Consider the following 22,960-nt stretch of genomic DNA (forward strand, 5'->3'; position numbering starts at 1 on the left):
TTAGTTTGACTCTGTCCCAGTTCACAGTACTTGGAGAGAAAGACTGAGCTGAGTTCAAAGTTGCCCTTTAACTAGATCAGGTGGGGGGGGGGGGGGGTCTGGGGATCTCAGCTTTCGCAGTGGGAAGAGAGTGCCTCTGACTTACTGACCCTTTGTTGCTGCTCAAAGAGGGAAAGGCAATCTCTGAACAAGAAACAGCACCGTCAGGAGAGGAAATGGAAGCTGGAGGCCGAGCTGTTCGCTGCAGGCTTCTAAAGCCATCTTCCAGTTAATGGTGTGTGTTCCCTGTGTTTACCAGATAGGCCCATTGAAGAAAGAAAAAAAGACATTAGTTATGGTATGTAGGCATTATAATAAATTCTTGTTCATTGTCTTGTTTCCTTTTCAGAGAATCCTAAGAGATGAAGGTATGGGTTTTATTTCTCTTTTATGTTGGAGGAAGTTGAGGCTCAGAGATAAATAACTTGCTTGAAGTCATACAGTTAATAACAGGGGGGCTAAAATTTGAATTCTGAAACGTTTGTGTTGCAGTAGGATGTGTGGCAGAAACTGCTGCTTCCTGGGGTGTGACACGACTTTCCACAGGAGCGGAGGGAGCTGGGGGTGCGTAGAGGGCCATGATCTTGGGAATCGAGAGCTCTCAAGAACAAGGTTAAATGTAGCCGGATGTATGAGAAGCAGTGTGTGGAAGGCCCAGTGAAGGCAGTATCTTGAAAACTGTGGCAGTTCTGTGATTTTCTCTGTCAGCATGTAAACGCTGGATTGGTGCAGGAAGGAGTTTCTTCCAGGTGGAAAGCCTCTTGGGAAGTCTCTGTCCTTCGCAGAGTCAGCTGTGTTCCTCCTGCAGCATCCTCATTCCGGCGTGCAGCATGAGTAACTAAGCCTGGGGACAGGCCTGTGCCCACCCTTAGTGCTGCTGGCAGGCCACTATGTCTCTCTGGTCACACTACGGGGCACACAGCTGTCTTAAGCCACCTCATGCTCTGCAGGTCCCTGCTAGCTTTGTCCCCTCCAGATGACCCTGCTTCCTACTTCAGGGTAGCCGGTGCTGGCAGCTACACTGTAGCCTGTGTGCTGTTCCCTGCCTCCGCTGTGACACTCATCCCGCTCCTTGGGCTTTTGTCTCTTTTCATCTTTTCCATGATTTCTTCCCTAGTTTCAGTCTTCCCTCTTGATGAAGTTCTTCCCATCTTTTCCTTTCTCAAACTCTTCTTGAGGTACAACAGACAAGTTCACAGATCCTAGGGCAGAGTTGGTAAGTTCTCCCAGCTGTGAGACGGGCATGACCAGGCTCCTCTAGCCTCCTTGCTCCTGCTGCTTCCTAATAGCATCCGTTCATTCTGCCCTTGTTGGGATGTTATATAAGTAGAATCAGAAAGTGTGGACTCCTCCTTGGTCACTAAGTGTGGGTTTGGTAGGTGAAGCCCCAGGGTCGTCCTCTTCACCTCTCACCCGAGACTTCCTTCCTGGGCCATCTCATTCCTCCCCTTGCTTCTGTACCTTGTGAATGTTACTTGATGAAGTCCTGGCATCTTCTCTCAGTGACAGTACCTTTCATCCAGTTGGTGTCCTTGAATGTCACGAGCATGTCTGAAATCGAGATCAAGATCTTTATCACCAAGCCTTGATTTTCTGTAGTCTCCTTTCTTGATGAACATCCAGTTACTCAAGCAGAAGATGTTGGCAGTATTCTTGGCATGCCCTTCTCCCTTGCCCATTGTGTTTAGTCCAGCACGGAGCCTGCGGGTTTTACTTTCACCTTCACTGCCACTTAGACCATCATTTCTAACCCAGACTGCTAGGGCAGTCCCCTAACGTGTGCCCTCACCCACTCTTGCTTTCCATCCAGCAATTCTGTACTTTCAGTTTTCTGTGAAAAATACAAACCTGATGTTATCAGACTTTGAAACAAGCAACTAGCCGTCAGTGCTCATGCCTGCTCCCAGGACTGTGATCTTGCCTGCAGCGTCTCCTCGCTCCTCTCCTGGTTTTCTTTCACATGGACCCTTCCCCACTTCCCTGTGCACCATTACCTCTTGTCAATGCCCTTTGCATTTGCTTTACCAAGCTGCCTGTCTCACTCACCTTTTGAGGTCCACTTCCAGATCTGAGCCCAGCTGCCCTTCCCCTGGGTGGTCTCCTGACCTCCTAGGCAGTCAGCCCTCACTCTGTCCCAGGTGAGCCCTCAGAACACCCCCTCCGCTGTTTTGGCGCACACACTGCAGTTTCACACTGGGTCTCTGCCCATCCCTCTGGATGTGAATGGGAGGAAGCCAGGTGTGCTGGTGCTCCCTACAGTCTCATCACTGAGGAGACACTTGTTGCCTGAACTACCTGTGGGAAACAGATGAAAGCGTCTACAAAACCCCCTAATTCCCTGCTGGTCGTGGAGCAGGGAGAGAAAGAGCAACCTGGAGAAGTTGGCGAACCTCAGGTAGAGTGGTGAAGCACTGTGGAGGAGGTGAGCAGAACGGTGAGCAGGAGAGGCAGGGCCTCCAAGAGCCCCTGCTTTCTGCAAGTCAGGGGTGAACACAGGAGGGGTGAAGACAGGAGAGGAGGCGCAGCACCTTATGCATGATCTTGGTACGGTTGGGAGGGGCAGAGGTCAGGCATGTCCAGTTAGTAAGCAGCAAAAGGAATGTGCTCAAAGAGCTGACGGAGAGGCTGGGACTGTGGCGCAGTGGTAGAGCACTGCCCAGCACGTGTACAGCACCAATAAAGAGAGACAAATAAAGTGAAGGTATTGTGTTCACCTTCAACTTAAAAAAAAAAATGAGCCAAGGGAGGCTTTAAGCTAAGGGAGGTAACATGTAATTGATGTTTTAGAAGACTAGGGTGATGGCCAGTAGAGGCCAGGTGTGGAGGAGCAAGGCTAAAAGCTTTGAGTGACTTGCAAGCTCTTGGCGTCTGGGAGGAGGGGCTGTGCTCAGACAGGCTGGACTTGGGAGGCTGTGGGGAGGTGGCAGGATTGGGACAGCATGGAGGTGTGCTAGGGTAGGGAGTGGGGACCAGGCAAGAGGAACTGAAGGTACCTCTGTGGGTAGGCGTCAGTGCCTTTTATTGAGATAGGGAAGTGTGAAGAGGACAGTCCAGGGGAGTTTGGTTTGTGTGTCTATGGGGCAGAGGAACCTTGGAACCAGCATCATGATGGTAGATCAGACCATGTGACTGGATGAGATTACTAGAGAGAGGGTGTAGACTCAGAAAAGAAGGGGTCCCAGGTTGACATCCTTGGAAGAGTTGGAGTCAGCAGCAGAGGAAATGAGGGGTGGCAGTCAGCGAGGTAAGGTGTTTCCAGAAGATACGGCCTGTCTCTGGGGCTGGAGAGGGCTGGTGTGTAGGAGCAGAGCCTGCCTGGAGGGTGGGGAGCAGTGTAGGTGGTACAGAGCTCTGCAAGGAAGTTCCTTTAGAAGGGGAGTGGGGTTTTCTGGCTAGTAGCTGAGGTGGGACTGGGGGATGCGAAGAAGTTTTTCTCAAGGGAGAGACATTTGTGTTAGTGTAGAGTGGATCCAAGACGGGATGAACTTGATAATGGCAGAGAGGGAAGCAGTTGCAGAATTCCGTAAGTGCACTCGTGGTGGCCAGTGGAGGGCAGCCCTCCAAGGAGCCATCGATTTCCTTGGGAGTGGAGGTGCAGGGACACCAACGCAGAGCAGATTGGCCATGGGAGAAAGAGGACACTGCCAACTGCTTGCTTCTGTCATCTTAATGAATTATCTCAGCCACAAGGTGAGGGAGGCAGAGAATGCAGGAGATCTGAGGAGAAAGCAGCAGCACAAAGTGTAATTCACAGTCCTGGCAAAACATGCATCTAAGACTGGAGGGGAACTTGGGTGGGGGTGGTGTTCAAGTGTCCAGTTGGGGATTTGTGATTGTGCATGGAGTAATTCCTGGTACTGTCCAACTGCCTGGTGCTGGGTAGGCAGGTGAAGGATTGGGTTTCAGTGAAGTTGGGGCTTTAACTCAGAGGAGTGGGGAGTGAACAGTGATGGCAGGCTGGGAGTCCTCAAGGGGTGCCGGGGAAGCATGCCTGGGCACAGGAGGCCCGTGCGAATGAAGAGTCACTGGAACAGTGTCACCCAGGACAGCACAAGCTGGCCCCAAATGCTTGCTTAGCATGGGTTTGGAAGGCAGCGCGGTTATTGCTGAGGACAGAGTAGGGTGCAGCCATGGGCACGATGGTGGAGTGGGGAGAGAAGCAGGGAGACGCTACGGAAACCGAGCCAGAATGGGAAACAGGAAGGGAGGCTCGCAGGGGTGGGACTGTATTGCTGGAAGACAACTGGAGGCGCTGTGGTGAGAGAAGGTTCCAGGCATTCGCTGCCTCAGTTGGCGGGCGGGCGGGGTGGTTAAGCACAGTTCCTCTGGCTGTGGACAGAGTGCCAGCAGAGCTGTCCCTCAGCCCGACTGCCTTCCTGTGTTACGATGTGCCTGGACTGGCATGGGTCAGGGGAGTCACTGGCAGAGTCTGCAGATCTGTCACGTAGAATGCTGTTGTGTGTTGCTCTTGTGGCTAAGGATCCCTTCATTCCAGCAGGCTTGTGAGCCGAGGCTTACTGTTTTGTTTTGTTAATGGAAATTTTAAAATGAACTCAAAAGTAGAGAAGATAACAAATGTACCCTTTGGGCCCATCACCACAGGGGTTGAACAGCTAGGTTCAGAAACCATCTGCTTTTTGCTGTTCTTATTTCTGTTACATGAGGAGGCTGTTCATTCCTAAAATCAGGGTTTATGAAAGACTGCAGGTCATGTACAGTCTCACCAGCAACTGAGCACACGTGCAGTCACCGTTTTCAAACAGGAAGTAAATGCAGCCTCTCTTCGTCTCTCTTTAATGTCCAAAGCTCCTTTGCATTTTGACTGCTCAGTACTATTTAACATGTTTTTGTGACAGGCCAGGAAATCTGCATTGTCTCAATTTATAAATCGATGAAAAACAAGGTTAGGTTATTGTATTCTTGCCTGAAGTTCTGAGGCTAAGCGAGGATCATTTTTACATCCCCTTCTTGCTAGTCCATCTCTTGGGTAATCATCATTCAGTTCCCCAGTCTTTGGAAAACCATCTGTCTTGCCCCTGACACCCACCTGCCACTGTTCTTCTCCAGTGTGCCTTCTGTGAGCCTCACTTCCTCCGTCTCGTGTGGCGATGGTAGTTGCTGTGCCACTGTTTCCTCTTTAGCCGTGCAGCAGCTTTAGACTTGACCTGTGTCAAGGTCATGACCTTGTGTGGAGCAGCACTGAGCTCTCAGCCTGTCATACCCAGCAGGAGCTGGCTGAGCGTGTGCAGAGTGTGGGGGTGAGCTCCGCCGCTGTGCTTGCTTAGGAGTGTAACTGCCGAGTTCGGCACTGTCTTGGACATACCCAGCCTGTACTGAGAGTCTTCCAGATCTGCCTCTGCTCCACAGAATGTGAGTGCAGCTTACTGGCCTCCGCCTCCATGCTGTGAATAGTTGGCATTCCTCTGATGTGGTCAGTTGTCCCCGTGCCAGGACCCTGCTGGACATTGCCCCTCTGTGCACTGCCCTCACCAGCACCTGCCCTGTGGAGGCAGTGCCTGCTCCTGCAACCACGGGATCATTGTACTGAGAAAATATTAGGGAGCCCTCCTCTTTTTTCCCCAACAAAATTGTATTTTTTGACTGGCTGTGTAAAAGGGAGTAACACAGAAAGGGTAGATGTAAAAGTGTTACGCAGCTGACATCAGAGTCCATGTTCAGCCCTCCCTGCCTAGTACCTTGTCTTCCCAGGCAGAGGGGCCATTACCTCCAAGTTCTGCCACAGACTCAAGCTGCACTTTGGGACCTTTGCCCTGGGAGGTGTGACCAGAACAGGTTCTGTGCTGCAGTGGACTCCTGCCAGTACGGGGCCCGCAGGTCAGCCAGGGTGTTGCCTCTGGAGTACCTCGGGTCTGTACTGCTGGCTGCAGAAGCAGGAGCATGTGGCCTGAGCATCCCTCCAGAGGATCAAGTTCCAACTCTGAGCCAGCTGTGCCACATCCCTGGTCCCTTCCATGCCCCAGCCCAGAGCACGTGTTCTTTTGGAATAGTTTGCTGGTATTTAAGACTCATTGTTTACTTCCTATATCAGTTACTTATTAGGTAGCCCATGGATTTTTTTTTTCTTAATTTATTTTTATTGTAAACAAATGGGATACATGTTGTTTCTGATTGTACATGGAGTAACAGCATACCATTTGCGTAATCATACGTTTACATAGGGTAATGATGTTTGATTCATTCTGTTATTTCCTCCCCCCCCACCCCTTTTCCCACCCCTCTTTTCCCTCTGTACAGTCCTTCCTTCCTCCATTCTTGCCCCCCTCCCACCCCCCATTATGTGTCATCATCCACTTATCAGTGAGATCATTCACCTTTTGGATTTTTGAGATTGGCTTATCTCACTTAGCATGATATTCTTCAATTTCATCCATTTGCCTGCAAATGCCATAATTTTATTATTCTTTATAGCTGAGTAATATTCCATTGATGTGGCCGTATCTCTGTAGTATGCTGATTTTAAGTCCTTTGGGTATAGGCTGAGGAGTGGGATAGCTGGGTCAAATGGTGGGTCCATTCAAAGTTTTCTAAGGAATCTCCACACTGCTTTCCAGAGTGGCTGCACTAATTTGCAGCCCCACCAGCAATGTATGAGTGTACCTTTTTCCCCACATCCTCGCCAATACCTATTGTTGCTTGTATTCTTGATAATCGCCATCCTAATTGGGGTGAGATGGAATCTTAGTGTAGTTTTGATTTGCATTTCTCTTATTACTAGAGATGGTGAACATTTTTTCATACGTTTATCGATTGCTTGTAGATCTTCCGTGAAGCGTCTGTTCATATCCTTAGCCCATTTGTTGATGGTAGCCCATGGATTTTACCTGTGCTGAGAGGTCAGCACTGGCACAGGCTTTCTTGGGCATCACAGACTCCAGCCTCCCCACAGTGCAGCAGGGCAGGGAGGGAGGGAGACCTCCCGTGGAAGTGGAGCATGAGGCATGTGGCTGCAAGTTGACGGTGGCTCTTGTGGGAGTTGTCCTACTGAGGTTGTAAGGTGTGGAGTCTGTATGTTTCTCTTAGCGGTCAGGCCACTGCAGCAGGGAGCGCCTTCCTCCCGAGGTCAGAGAGGTGATCTTGCCATCACACCGTGTGGGCATGTCACCTGAACCAACTGTTTTTGAGTGTGTGTGATCTGAGAACCCAGGGACACTAAACTATACCCCCAGCCATTTTTATTTCTTATTTTGAGACAGAGTGTCATTAAGATGCTGTGGCTGGCAGCCTCACGGGTGTGCACCCGTTTGCCTGCCTTTACAGGTTGTTGAATATGAGACCGGTGGGCGAGTCTTGAATGAGGAATCGTGGAGAGAGCTGTGCATTGCTGCCTTCAGGGTTCTGTAGCTGGTCCGCACCCCTGGATTTGAAGTCTTTTATCTCTGTGCCTCTCTGGAAGGTCTACGGGTGCGCCTTTTTGTGTTTTTTTTTTTGCCTTTCTGGTCTTTGGTTGGTCACATGACACAATTGCTGGAATATCTTTTTATTTATCATTTTTTCTTTTGTGCTAAGCAGTGTAGCGTGCCTCCCCTACCCCACCTGGCTGTGCAGTGGCACTCTGTGGCACTGCCCGACTCCTCCTCAAGAGGAGCTCTGGTGGGAGTCAGACCCTGCTGAGTAGGTGTTTGCCCAAGGCCACCGTGGAGGAACGGGCACATACAGGAAGGCTTGTGAGGAGGAGCCCAGCTCCCTCTTCCTCTGCTGTCTGCCACGAGCCACCACTGCCAGCCCTGCTATCCAGAGACCCTGCAGCTGGTCCTCCAGTGCTCTGGAGGACTGGAGAGACTGGGGAGGTGGGGCGTTGGGGGGAGTGCTTTTGTCTGGTTCCCAGTCGCATGTTCTTGGGATTAGTGTGCTGTTGGAGAGGAACAGGTCTTCTCAGTGTTAACTGCTGGGGTCTTTTTATCGTGAGAAACTTCGGCGACTACACACACAGGCAGAGCACTGTATTCTTTTTTTTTTTTTTTTTTTGTGGTGCTGGGGATCGAACCCAGGGCCCTGTGCTTGCAAGGCAAGCCCTCTCTCGACTGAGCTACCTCCCCAGCCCCAGAGCACGGTATTCCTGTTTCTCTGTCACCTAGATTCAGTGGTGAGGGTGCGTTTGCCGCGTGTGCTTGGTCTGTCCTTTGTTGCCTTCCCTTTTTCTTTTTCTTTGCTGAAGCATTTTAAGGTGGGTCGCAGACATCATGCCCTCTCTCCTGGACATTTGAGGGTGCACCTTCAAGACTGGACTTTGGCTTACATAATGCAGTGGCTTCTCCCGTAGTTAGCCATGCCCCGTGTCACCTGACACCCTGTCTCTGGTCACATTTCCTCTTCTTTCAGCCGCTGGTATATGTACAGCAGATTCCCAGGAAGAGCCTCTTGTTAGAGTTTCTCATCCTTCATGCCTTTAACTTTTTGCAAAAAATGGGGCAGCTGACCTGAAGGCTGGTCCACCTCTCGCCTGGTGTCGTAGCTTCCTGGCCATGCTGTCCCCAGTTCCTTCAGAGGCCCTCTCAGTCTCTGCATAGCCTTTCTCAGGGAGCTGGCCCTGCTGCTGTTGCAGCTACAGCTGTGCAGGAGACACCTGTTCTGGTTGCTCCATGTTGAGTCACACTGAGATGGCTTGGTGGCTTCAGGTGGTGACAGCCTGACTTGGCAGCTCGTTTTCACCTGTGCTCTTCGTGCCTGCATCAGGTACTTTCTGGGGCACCCATTGACTAGCTGGGTTGCTGTGTGGCTTTGGAGAAAGTTTGTGGAGAGGTGCTTCCCTCTCCCTCTCGATTGCGTTTCCAGAGCGCACTGCTGGTGCCTTCGTTGTTTCCGTCTTGTCCAGCACCTGGCTTCTCTGCTCTCTTGACTCCTCTTTCTCCCTGCCTCTTCAGTGTTATGAACACCTGGCTTTGCATATTTAATGTGTTTCTATCAATTGTATTTCTTACTCCCTTTGATCTCTGTGGCTTTCTGGAATGACAAGATGTTCCAAGCTCAATTTGTAAGTGTTGCCTATGGTGGTGAAACGCCGTTCCTGTAAGTGTTGCCTATGGTGGTGAAACGCCGTTCCTCCTGGGCTCCCTGTGCATTTGGTGGGAAGAGGGAAGGGACTCTGGGTGTGCTCCTTGCTGCCTGTTCTGATTCCTTCCTGACGATTTTAGTGACAGCTTGAAAAAAAAAAAAAAAAAAAAAAGAAAGAAATTCAAACTTAGATTTACTAAATTAACTTTTTATGTTACAGGATTCTTTTTTAACTGATTTTTGTGCTTATTTCTTACATTGAATATTGGTTCCTAACAACATTATCATAAATTATTGCATTATCCTTTCTATAAAAATACCAGTTAAACTGCTGAATTTTTTTTTTTTTTTTTTTTTTTTTTTTTCTTTGCAACTTTGTCAGTAGGGATAACAATACTGGGACAACAGTTGGTACACTGCTCAGACATCATTTGTAGATATGTCATCAACATGAGAGTTAAGGGTCATTCTTTTTTTTCATTTTAAGGATTTCTTCTTTTTTATTTGATTCTATTTTTTAAAATATATAAACGTGTGTTTCTAAAGTCAACAAAACTACAAAACAAGGCATATTGAGATAAGTCTCACTTCCCTCCTTCCTCGCTGGTCATTAAATGAAGTTTCAGGTTATTCTTCACCATGTTTATTTTTGTACATTTAGACAAAGATCTGATACACTCATGTTTCTTATTTTGCACAAAAGGACACATGCTTTTCTGGGCCTTGCCATTTTCACTTAGTGGCATTACCTGGGTTCACACAGAGTGTGTCTCTGTGTCTCTCTCTCTCTCTCTCTCTCTCTCTCTCTCTCTCTCTCTCTCTCTCTCTCTCTCTCTCTCTCTCTCTCTCTCTCTCTCTCCCCCCCTCCCCCCTCCCTCCCTCCCCCTCCCTCTTCCCGAGCACACACACACCACACATCCCCATTTTTTTTTTTTTTAATGACTAAGCAGCATTTCTTTGGGAGAAAGTGCTGGAGTTGATTTAGTTAGGCACCTATGCGTGGGCCTTGGGTTGTCAGCAGTTTTGCTGTGACAGGTACTGTCTCAAGGAATCACCTGGTCTCTCAGTTATTTCCTGTTTTTAGAAGTGTCTTTGGGATGTGTTTCTAAAGTGAAATTTCTAAGACAGGACGGGTGCATGTGTATTTTTCTAGACACGACTGCATATTGGATGAAATTTTGAGTATCTAGTTGAATTTCAGTCCTCACACTTGGACTTAGAAGCAGTTTGGTTTATTTTGCCATCTTGATGTTAAAGAAGTCTCCTCAATCACCTGTGTACCCTGTGTGCAATACCTCATTGAAAGTCATTTTAAAAAGATCTGTTGATTTCATTTAGTTTATCAAAGTATCACTGTGTAAAATATAAAAGATGGAAATTTAACCCTTAAAAGTTTTCAGGTTGAGGATTTGGAGATTTTCTTCTTTGATCTCTTCTACATTTTATTTGTTGTGTATTTTGTCCCATTTATCAAAAGACTAAGAAAAGGCACTGGAAAATGTATCCTTACTATTCTCCCAGTGTAGAGCAGGCTCTGTCTTCTGTAGGGTGCAAGGGGGTCCTTAAGAACTCTGGGTAAACCCAGCATATATTAATTGAATTCTTCCCTCTGCCAGAATATAACAGTGAGCAACACACAAAATTCTTCCTTCACATATATATCCTAGTACAGATGATGGATCTAAAACCAGGGAACAGAGAAGATAGGTACTAGTTGTATGTGGTTTGACAGAATCAAATGAGATTGAGTCCAACCAGGGGTGGGGCAGTTGACATACAGACCACACAGTCGGGGAGAGCAGTTCAGCCCTGGGAACACCATGCACAAAGACCCTGAGGCAGGAAGCAGCTCGTGATGTGCGAGAGCTCAGAAGTCAGTGGTAGGAAGCAGTGAGTGATGCGGAAAAGAGCAAGGACCAGGTACTGCAGAGCCTTGTTTAGGGTATGGATTTGGATTTCATTTTGAATGCATCAGGAAACCATTAAGGATGGTTAAAGAGGGGATGATGTTGGCTATTTGGTGTTTTTATATATATCTTCTCTTTCCTTAGATTAGAAGGCAGCTCACATATGAGGTATTGTTGATGTCTGAAAGCAGCAGTAGTCTTCCTTTTGAAGTTTCCAGTGGAGGTAGTATTCCTCCTTGTTCCTCTGTGTGGGACAACTGCTCACATGTGGGTCTTCTGAGGCTTTCTTTTCTCTGTCAATAGTATTTCCCTTGGTGCTATGCAGATAGTTACAGTGAGAAGTTGTAATGGATGATGAACTTGACCTAAAACAAGAGCATGATATCTACAAATTCTCTTCTTCAGACCTGCAAATCCAAGAGACACATCCCTCTGAAAGAGAAGAGAACTGCTTCCTCAGGATCATAAAAGGTCTGCGTTACTGCTATCACATTTATGCAAAGCTAATTAGGGAATTAATAACAGTTTTCTGGGCAGAAAAGGTATTTTCAATGTATTTACTTGTGTTTCTGTTGCAGAAGACTGGCGCGCTACCCGTGTAGAGAATTCCCAGGAGCAAGACTCGCCATACCTGAGCCGAGGAGCCTGCTCACCATAGAGGCTTCCTGTCGGCTGTGCAGGAGCAGAATGATGAACTGACCTTCGCGGGGAGGCTGCAGGTGCCCATGACCAGCAGTGCTCTCTCACCCTCGAAAACCAGGGGCACACCGTGCGGTCCTTTTCTAGACGTGGGGAATACTTTATGAGAGGAAGATTCCAGGGGCATAAAGACACATGCACCTTGGCCGCCCCTTGGAATGTTGACAACTCAGGATCTAAAGGAAAGTCTGTGTTAAAGAGTATGGAATTCATGTGGAAGTTAATGTCACTTTATAATCAGTAATAACGCTGAGCGAGGAACACTATGCAGGAAGAAACCTTCCATAGAAAGATAGGCAGGGAAAAGCTTAGGCCGACCTTAAACTTGCCCAATAGTGCAAGCCTGAGATAGACTGCCAAAATGGCCAAATAAGAGACTTTATGAAGTAGCAGTCCTGTGACTACAGTAGTTGTAAGGAAATTTTCTCCTCTAAATCACGATACCAAATAGGAAAGATGATCTACAAGTGCCCCATGTGTAGGGAATTTTTCTCTGAGAGAGCAGATCTCTTTATGCATCAAAAAATCCACACGGCTGAGAAGCCCCACAAATGTGACAAGTGTGATAAGGGTTTCTTTCACATATCAGAACTCCACATTCACTGGCGAGACCACACGGGAGAGAAGGTCTATAAATGTGATGATTGTGGTAAGGATTTTAGCACCACAACAAAACTTAATAGACATAAGAAAATCCACACAGTGGAGAAGCCCTATAAGTGTTATGAGTGTGGCAAAGCCTTCAATTGGAGCTCCCATCTTCAAATTCACATGAGAGTTCACACAGGTGAGAAACCCTATGTCTGTAGTGAGTGTGGAAGGGGCTTCAGTAACAGTTCAAACCTTTGCATGCACCAGAGAGTCCACACCGGAGAGAAACCCTTCAAATGTGAAGAGTGTGGGAAGGCCTTCAGGCACACCTCCAGCCTCTGCATGCATCAGCGAGTCCACACCGGAGAGAAACCTTATAAATGTTATGAGTGTGGGAAGGCCTTCAGTCAGAGCTCCAGCCTCTGCATCCACCAGAGAGTACACACTGGAGAGAAACCCTATAGGTGTTGTGGGTGTGGGAAGGCCTTCAGTCAGAGCTCCAGCCTCTGCATCCACCAGAGGGTACACACAGGAGAGAAACCTTTTAAATGTGATGAGTGTGGGAAGGCCTTTAGTCAGAGTACCAGCCTCTGCATCCATCAGAGAGTCCACACCAAGGAGAGAAACCATCTCAAAATATCAGTTATATAAAATGTTTTGCTAAGAGTTGAAAAATCTTAAAACCCTAAGTGCCACTAGGAAGGAAACCCTGTATGTACCTACATTGACCCAAGGAGTATTCACGGCAGTCCCTAGCAGAATGTTCTTTTTGAGGAGGCATAGGTGAGGCCGAGGTTTTGGTGACCCCACAGCTTGGCTTTGAAAATGGAGTCCCTTTGAGCACATGCCCAAACACGGGCTGGCTGTCTTGCATCCCAGATGTGGCTGTTGTATCCTGGGATTCCTACAATGCCTCAGTAGATGGAGTACTGCTCAGAACCTGTGAGCATTGCCAGCCTCCAAGTCACCTTGTATCTGTGCTGTGCTTAGAAGTGATCCCAGATGCTCCCTCTTGGGAGTTCCTGCCCCTTCCTTCTTCTTGAGCCTTCTGGTCAACACATTTGAATATGGACAGCTCCCGCTAAGATGGTGTTCTGGTATTTCTGAGCTTGCCACGTGACGCCCCTACATAGCTTTCCATATATCCTGTTACTTCTGAACCCACTTTACCTCACATCCTCACAGTACCCATCAGTACCCACCCCTTCCTAGGTGGCATTAAATTTCATTTTAGATTTTAGGCAACTCATAGTATCTCCTCACACTTGGCCTCTCAGAGAAATCATTGGCAGACATACATGCCCTGGAACTTTTCTTTAGTTTTGTGGATTCTGCTAATCACTGTGTCTCTATGTTAGACTTATTTTCTAGTGGCTGCAACACAATTTTTTTTTTAACTTGAAATTTTTTTGGAAATAGCTGAATGTAAATAGCAGGGAGAAAGAAGCAAAGCAAGGTGTGAGCTTGTCTTCCCTCTAGAGGAACCCTCTCAGGCTCTGTTGCACCCTGAGGGGAGCTCCTATAAGCCAGGGAGACCTTAGGAAAGGGGATGGTGGGAGAGGTCACTAAGGATGTTTGTCTGTTTGTCGCCTTGGGCAATAATGTGTAGGAGCCATCGGGTGTCAGGTGCCAGTCCTTTTCAGGCAGGAATGTCTGTTGTCAATCCATCGTTCTTTTAATTCTTCATTCATTGGACAAGAATTTTTTGAACACCTCGTGGGTGCCGGGCACTGCTGGGTGCTGGGAAAGCCACTCAATCTGACAGACAAGGTCCCTGCTCCCATAGAGTTTACTTCTGGTGGAGACAGATCATAAGCGAGTAAACATAAAAAATGTAGTCTGAGGTAGTGGTTAAGTGCTATGAAGAAAATAAACTAGGGTGGTGATGTAGAGTGGTGGGGGGTGGGGGGCATTAGCTAGGGTCAGGGGAGCCTTGCTGAGGGCAGCTGGGACTGGGCGGGCAAGGAGGTGGCGTACCGGTGGGACACGCAGGTGCTGCTTGGTGCTGCTTGCCCGGGCGGACAAGAGGCAGGCGCGGGGGGGAGGGATACTGAGCTCTCGGTGTCCAGATTTTTGTAGGCCTGTTTTGTTTTGTTTGTTTTGCTAGATATTAAAAACTCATGTGGAGGAACTCAAGGAATGTTTAGAAGACCAAAAGTCCCCAATGACAAGAACAGAAAGCAACCCATGTTTACCCTCGTTTCTCTTGTCATTCCTGTCATTGATTTCCCACACGCAGGCCTTTCGCTCAGGAAGTCTTTGGGGAAACTAGGGATCTTTGAAGCTCTGAAATGGGTGGTCAGGTTGGTGGTGTCTGTCAGCTGTCTAAGTTGGGAAATGAACTCAAGATAGTCGAGGAAATACTGTGTCCGAGCTTGGTTTTCCCTCCATGTTTGGATTAGTTCCTTCTGTTTGGCTGGAAGGGGTTTTTGCATAACTCAAACCTCAGTGCATAAAGGAGGTCTAACAGGAGCACAGGATCAGTGGGTGGGCCGGGAGACAGAGCGGCCTGGAAGCTGAACTTAGTCCCACGCTTCTGCTAAGAGTCTGCCCAGTTGCCTCGCAGGTCTTTCCTCCTTTTTGCAGAAGAGAGGCTGGTTTAGTTTTCTGCTAAAGCCCCTTCCAGGCCTGAAGCCCACAACTGCGGTTTACTGTAGTGTCTTATCACTCTTCCATGTCACAGTAGCGTGGAGCATTAGAGAGAAGCCTAGACTTTTAGTTGATAGAGAGCCAGTTGAAATATCATTGATAGAATTTTAGTTTTTAGGAAAAATTGGTTTGATTTCTAGTTTTATTACTATTAGGTATGTGAGCTTGGGCAAATCGCTTGATCTTTGAGCCTAGTTTCCTCACAAAATGAGGATATTAGGCTAAATGATTTCCGAGTTTCCAGCTAGTCCTAGAGTTCTATATTTCTACATAGTTGAATTATTTTATCATGCTGTTGCTGGGGAATATGACTAACACTTTTGAAGCTACTAATTTTATGTCAAGCTTTAAAGTCCATAATTGTTATCTTCAGAAAATATTATTTGACCTACAGTATGTCCAAATCAATTTAATAAAATCACTTTATAACAGGGTTCTGTGCTTGACATGTAGTTGTGTGGACTCTGGTCATCGTGGGCTGGGGTGGGGGTTGGTGTGTACATTGTGCCCTAGATTTCACACCTAATTTCACCATCTAAAAATGTTGGCAACAAATTTGTGTTCTCTGTATGATCCATTCCTGTCACTTCTGTTACCTGCCTGGTGTGTCTGTGGGCCTGCCTTACCCCCTGAGCCCTGCTCTTGTCCCTGCTGACCGTGGTTGCCTCCTGGTGAGGTGTGGACTGTGCTTGCTGAAGTCACACACCAGTCTGACCATGGTTGGGCAGCTCCCAGCTTTGAGTCAGGTCCATGTTCTAGTTCCTGCTGATGCGATCACAGCCCAGACCAGCCTTTCCAGGGGGAGCAGGGAGGAGAGGACCTGCTAGGATTTGGGTGGGAGAGAGCTCCACGGAGACAGTGCAGTTTCTCACTTGCATCTAAGGCGGGCGGGAGGCACTCCATCCCAGAGCCCACCTTCAGGTGGTCTGCCTGCAGAAGTTGCTACACGTGAACGGGCCTTCTAACTCCTGGTGCTATTCTAAAAAATTCAGCCTGTGTTAAGCAGTGTGCAATTTGCTGTTACTCTCAGAAGTCTGGAAAAAAAGGGTGAATAGAAAGGATGTATTCGAAGCAAGGAGAAAGCACTCAGTGGTACAACCAGTACAACCAGCCCAGGAAGAGAAGCAAGGGCTGGCACCACTGCGGGGCAAGAGCCAGGCATGGTAGCCAGGCCAAGGTGAGATGGGCATGGGATCGGGGCAGGAATGAGCAGTTGACCCAGGACCCACCCTGACCTCACGCGAGGTCACAGCTTTCCTGACCCTCACGTTTCTCACCTATAAAATGGCTTTGAAAAGTCTCTGCTCAGAATATTAGAACTAAATAAGCACTTGTAAAATCCCTAGTATTTGGAAATACCACAAAAAATTATTACTCCTGTTGCCTTTTTAAGAAGATGAGATGCTATTTGGAGTTCCCTTGTTCTACTGAGCACCGCAGTGGGTTTGGGGGAGGGCTGGAGCGCTGCACTCGACAGGAGGGAGGAGGCCTCTTGGGGACCTGTGACAGGAAGATGAGAGGATTGGAAAGGGAGACTGCGCGTCACAGGCTCTGCCGTGTGAACAGGCACGAAGTGAGAGTGTGAGTGTGTTTCTCAGGGAGACGGAGGGCAGACTGCTGCCTTAAGGTTGGAGTGGGGCGGAGCGCACCTCTGTGGGAGCCAGGCCGCTGCCAGCCGAGCTCCAGGGACCAGGAGGCTGGGAGAGTGCGATCTTCTGCAGGCCATGGACTCGCAGGGCTTTGAGGCACGTTTACCCAGACCCAGAGGCCTCAGAGTCTGTCGGCAACCCTGTGCACTGACTTGATGATCTTAAGGTAGAATGGGCTCCGTGGTGGAGCCCTTGCCTGTTACCCACAAGGCTCTGGTTCAGTCCTCAGCACCATACATTCGGTCTTAAAATTCTAGCAAATTAAAATGTGCAAGCTGCATGTTTTAATTATTTCCACATTTTAATTATTTCTCAATTATTCCCACACTTCAAAGTGTAGAAGCTTTAAAGACATGTGAACAACCCAGAGATCATAGGGCCTGTGTGCACACATGTGCCGGTATGATCTTGGCGTGAGTCTGCAGGGAAGACTTGGGCCCAAGCCACTGTTAAGATGTCAGCCTGTGTAGTAAGATGCGAGGCTAGAGAAAATGCAGGGATGTGGACTCCTTGGAGGTGTATTTACCCATTTTATAGACCGTGTGGTGTATACCCTGCCATTGGTACTTGGTAAATAATGCTTCTGGAAACAGGTTCACTTAGACTGTCTTTCCTTCTGCTCAGCTCCTTGCTGGCCTTGGTCCAAGTCTTCACATCATGAATTATGGAGGGATTGTTGCATTTAAAGAGGTTTAAAACCTAGGGTCTGTAGCTGGCTTTAGGGAGGTCTGGACCTTCAATAGTGTGCAAAATATCATGTTCCTGAACGCGTGTTTTCTTAGGAAAGGACTTGGTTTACTCTGTGACTCTCCTAGATGAGGCACACTGGTCGGGGGAAGTGGCTGGTAGAGCCATATAGTCATCGCAGGAGCTTAGACAAAGGGGGCCTGGAACTGTAGCAGGTGATGGGCGTTGTTCAGGTTGGATGGCAAGTGCCCCCCAGTGGCCCACGTGTTAGAGACGTGCTCCCAGCTGGGGCACTCAAGGGAGATGGCGGGCCGGTGAGAGGTCTTCGGGGCGTGGCAGCCATCCCTCAAAACGGGCTCTGGACCTCCTCTTTCCTCTCTCTCCTTGCCGGCCATGAGGTGAGTGATCTTGCCCCATCCAGCACTCCACCATAATGTACTGCCCCCCCCAGAGCAACCAGCCAGCCCAGCGTGGACTGAAATCTCTCCAACCGCGAGATAGAATAGGCCTTTTCTCTTTGTAAATTGACCATCTCAGGTATTTGATGGAGTAATGCAAAGCTGACTAAGATGGACATAATAAGTGGAAGAAAAAATGCTGACAATGAAAAGGTGATATCACACCTGTATACCACACTGGGCTCAGGACGAGCTGAGCTGGATTCTCGTATAGGAGAAGTTACGTGACGGTGCGTTACAGTCCGTAGGTGTGGACAGAGCGAGCTGGCTGCAGATGGGAAGATGGACCCTGTGAATGGAAGATGCTAGATCCACACTTGAGTCTGTCTCTTGGTTACAGAGGAGGTGTTCTGACTACAAAATTGGGGTGAGCTCCCCACTGCTGGGGTGGGCGGTTTCCAGGTTCTCACACCTACTCATAGCACTTGGTGTTGTGCTTTCTCTTGTCTCCTTTCTGTGTCCCTCTTCACTCACTCAGAGCACAAGAGAGGTTGCATCTATTTGTGTTTAAATCAGCCACCTCGAGCTTTCCTGTCTTCCCAAAATGTCATTTTTACCTCTGATGCTACTCATCCATCCCTGGGTGCCCTATCCCTTTGCTGAGATAAGGTCAAGATCCACGGGAGACTTAGTCCAAATGAGAAGTCTTGGTTCTAAGATCTTGTGAGAACAAACCAGAAGTTTGACAGACTGGACACAGGTAGGGTCTGGAAGAACAGGGCTCTCTACGTTGCCTACCCAGTGAACATTGGGAAAAGGGAAAAGCAGGAGAACAGAAGCCAGTCTGGCAGGTGCAAGTCCAAATGTCCCCTTTTCCACAGTGAATGTGGAGTGGTCGAATTCTGTCTGGACGTTTTCAGGTTGAAACGTGAACACCACAGTTAAACGTGAGACACCTCTGGAAAGGGTGACACCAGAGGCTGAGGCCGGGAAAGCAGTGCCGGGGAACTACCCGCCAAGTGTGTGGCAGTAGAAGATGAACAACAGGAGTTCCCTTTCTTTGACTAAGGGCAGCTTTGAAAGATGGGGTTCCTAGACTAAGAAAAGTGAAGCACCTTCGATCTCAGCAGGGTATGCTGACCTCATCTCAGAACCCTGAGAGTCAGGGAGGCACAGGGTCTAGCGGACATGGGTGAATGTGAGCGCTGTCCACTCTGAGCTCTGCTGACAGGCCTCCGGAGGACACACATCGATGGTCTCAGCAAATGGAAGGAGCCAAGAACCTGCACGTCTGGAAGAATTTTAAAAACAAGCAAACCCCCGCCTAAAGAGGAAATCAAAGCAAGCGTGAGCTAAGGCCAGCGTCTGTGACGGTGGGGACAGGCCGAGGCGAGGAAAAGCCCGCAACCTTAATGCACTGGCTAAGAAACGTTCAGATAGGACAAGCATTCCCGCTAACACGCTGGGAAAGGGAAGCAAAAGCAGGATTTTTAATCGGCAAATGACATCGGGGACCTCATGAAGATCATCAGATGTCCCAATTGCTTCACCCGTTCACACGCAGAGTCATTTCAAGAAGTAAGGGTGACACTTCTGGTCATAGTCCCCCCACACCGGGTTTTGATGAGGTGGGACAACTTAATTCGTGTAGAATCTGATGTTCAGTTATGCTCTCACTTTGAAACAGCTGTGGAACCTGGCTTTGTTCTAAAGGAGCTCAAAGCACGTTGGTGGCTGGCTGTGTCCCAGTCTCACCTGTAAGGTCTTGTATCACTGTGTCACCGTCCAGAGCCCTGGGTGGTGTGACAGGGCCCCACCCATAGTGGGGCGGAGCTCACTGAACTGGAGTGTTTTCACTTTTTCCAAGACTAATAAGTCAACTTAGATAACCCTGCACTTTTTTCTTACTCAATTGTAGGTCGAGTGGTGCCCCCCATCCCCCAGAGATGGACCGCTTTTTTAATTTGCCCGTCATCCTTGCACGGGGTTGTGCTAATCTCTGTATCATCCCAAGTTTAGTATGTGCTGCTGAAGAGAGCACCCCCCAGTTTTAGATAATTTATAGTTTCCTAGAAAAGAATCCCCGTTTTGGAGATCCTCAGATCCATTTTAGAGGTGTGTGCAAGTCCCACTGGCATTCTAGTGAACAGGCCTGCCTTGTGCCTCCTTGTGTGACAGCCGCTTCCTCTTCATCAGGCTCTCCTGGGGGTCTGCTGCGTCCTCGCTCTCCACCTCCAGGCCCTCCGAGAGCCAGACCTCGGGTCAGCTGTCAGTTCTGGCCTTTTCCTGACGTACGCATTACTTTTTCTGTTATCACAAATCACAACCTCTTCCTTTCCTTATTGTGTCTTGCTATTATTTTTTAGTGATCAGAGTTCCATAAATCAGTCCCAACAGACTTTATTTTTAAGGATGAGTCTAGGAGGTCAGCAAATTAGAACACAGGGGTCAAACCTACCAACCTATTTTTTTTTTAGTTGTCAATGGACCTTTATTTATTTAATTAATTAACTTATTTATTTACATGTGGTGCTGAGGATCAAACCCAGTGCCTCACACATGCCAGGCAAGCATTCTACCACTAGCCACAACCCTAGCCCCCAATTTCCTATTTTTATATACATGAACTAAGAATATTGGTTTCTAAATCTTTTTTGGGGGGGTACCGGGATTGAACCCAGGGGCACTGAACAATTGAGCCACATCCCCAGCCCTTTTTAATGTTTAGAGACAGGGCCTCACTGATCTGCTGAGGCTGTCTTTGAACTTGCGATCCTCCTGCCTCAACCTCCTGAGTTGCTGGGATTACAGGTGTGCACCACCACACCTGACTTGTTTCTAAATCTTTTAAAGATAATTTGTGAACTTGAAAGCGCTATTGAACTCAAATGTCAGTGTCCATGAATAAAGTTTTATTAGGATACTAGTACATGGACACATGTATGCATTGACTGCTTTGATCCTACACCAGGGCGAGCAGTTTTGACAGGTTGAACAGAGCCCAATACCTGAAGTAGTCACTCGCTGTCGGACTTTCTACTCAAGTTTCCCAGGTTTAAGTCAGTTGTAGCAATTAGGCTGGAGCAGAAAAGCAGGACGCCTGGTGCTTCCAGAGAAGGATAGAAGTTCCAAGAGGGTTTACTGAGATTAGGGAGGGGCAGTTTCTTGCAGGAGACGCTGTAGCAACTGCATGGCCCAGAGTAGTCCTGACTGCTGTGCTCTGGACGGTAGGCGGGCTGTGCTGAGCCTGACCTGGGCAGAGCCTCTAGGAGGGTCCTCAGAGCTCCAGCTCCCCAGGGCCTCCCTGGCCAGAGCTGACTGCAGACTGGAGTCTGTTTAACAGAGAAGTGGTACATCTGTGTGCTAATTAAGGGTCATAAAGTGATAGATGCCGTTGAACTTGTGAATTGGACTGACTTTACGTGTTTCCACTTCATCTAGCAGGTGCTCAGGTGCTGAGGGAACTGCCCCTGTGCTTCTGGTTTTGGAATTTCGAAGTCTGTACTGTTCGCTGTTCTCCTGTCAGGTTTTATTTTCAGCTGGGCCTCTTAGGTGTGCGAAATTCTGCCTTCGCCTGGCTCGGTGGCGTCTGCTCCAGTTCTGCATTGATGGAACTGGTTTCACTCACCTCCGTTGTGTTTGCCTAAGATAATGTTTCTCTCTTGAAATTGACCTTTTTGTAATTTTGGTTTGGGGGAAAGCTGTTATATATACATATCAGAGAAATCCCATCCACACTTCAGGGTCCAGCTTGCCTCTCATTCCTGACCTCCATTCTCCTGTCCAACGCAGCCATTGCTAGTGTGCCCCGGGGTGGCCCCTGCCGGCGCTCACATGCGAGGGTGCCTCTGTGCTTCTCAGGAGACGCTGGCATTCTGTGCATGTGCTCGTTAGAGCTCTGTCCAGGCGGAGGAACATTCAGTGCGCTCAGGTCTCCTGTTTTGCTGTAGTGACATCATCATTTCCTGCAGTGTGGACCTTGATGTGTGTCACTCATCCTCTGTGGATGGAAACCGTCCCCGCCCCCCGCACATTTTCTTCTGTAGTTTTTTTTGCTTGTTTTTGTGGTGCTGGAGATGGAACCCAGGGCCCCATACATGCTGGGCAAGCTCTCCACCATTGTGCCACATCCCCAGCCCTTTTTATTTTATACTTTGATACAGAATCTCACTAAGTTGCTGAGGCTGGCCTTGAACTTGTGATCCTCCTGAGTCAGCCTTGTGAGTCACTGGGATTACAGGCATAAGCCACTATGCCTGGCTTATTCTCTTTGTTTTTTATGTTTAAATCATTGATACACAATTTGATACACATGTATTTTAATCTCTTTCTATACAAATAGCAACACTCATTGTGTGTGTGTGTGTGTGAGGGTGTGCATGAGTGTGAATGTGTGTGTGTGTGTGGTGCTGGGATTTGAACCCAGGGCCCTGCACGTCCTGTGTGATGCTTTACCACCGAGCTACACCCGCAGCCCTCAAGTAGCAAATCTTACATTTGCACCTTCATTAAATGCTTTAATTTTTGCAAGGCCAGCCCCTTTATTGCCTTCTTTCCCGGACTTCCCTGTCTCTTCTGGACTGTTTGATTCATTCCTTTTAGACTTGTGTGTCATTGTGCCTTAGCTATGTGTCTTATATACAGCATGATTTTGGGGACTGGATGTTCATTCTTCCTTTTAATAAGGACACTGACCAAGTCTTTCTCCTCTGTGATGTATGCCAAACTGAATGACTGGTTACGTTTTTGCTACTTGATAAGTGCACGATTTAAGTAAGTGTGGTCCTCAATTCCTCATGCCAGGGGACCTCCCCCCTATTTGGGAGACTGGGACACAGAGCCCCTCCATTTCCTGGTGTGCCTCAGACAGGATGGACGGTGCTGCCCGTGCTCCATCCCTGGCTCTGCACACTCGAGCCCTGTGCTGTGCCGAGGGTGTGTAGCAGCGGGGGGCTCACCTGCGGGCAGCACCTTCATGTCCTGGAGACTTTCTGTTCTGCAGGGTCCCGGCCCACCTGTCCTCGGATGCCTCACAGCTGCAGCTGCACCGGGCCTCCCTGCGCTGTGTTGCTGGGCCTTGTTTTCCATTTTTACCCCTCTACCCCCAACTCACTTGTTTACTCAGATCCCACGAGTCCTGCTGGTGTTCGCGGAGAACGATTTAGCCACGTCTCTTCCTCCGTGCTGCCAGACTGTGCCCACGGTGACCCACTCTCCTAACTGCACGCATCCTGGTGAGCGTCCCAACCGTGGCCTGAGGGAAATAGGCCTGTGTGCTTCCTGCCACGTAGCCACGTGGAGGAGCAGGCGCATGCGGCGGGCTGCACTG

General features: G+C 48.6%; 1 long non-coding RNA gene across 1 annotated transcript; it reads right to left on the reverse strand.

Moving 5' to 3' along the window:
• Nucleotides 1-328: 328 nt before the first annotated feature.
• LOC306668472 lies at nt 329-6,150 on the reverse strand. The gene is made up of 2 exons (XR_013765875.1): nt 2,549-6,150; nt 329-2,505 (listed from the first exon to the last, which is right to left on the reverse strand). It is a non-coding gene; the product is annotated as an uncharacterized lncRNA (long non-coding RNA).
• Nucleotides 6,151-22,960: the final 16,810 nt, after the last annotated feature.

The sequence above is a fragment of the Sciurus vulgaris genome, assembly GCF_902686455.1.
Source record: "Sciurus vulgaris genome assembly, chromosome: 8".
In the NCBI taxonomy this organism is placed as follows: domain Eukaryota; kingdom Metazoa; phylum Chordata; class Mammalia; order Rodentia; family Sciuridae; genus Sciurus; species Sciurus vulgaris.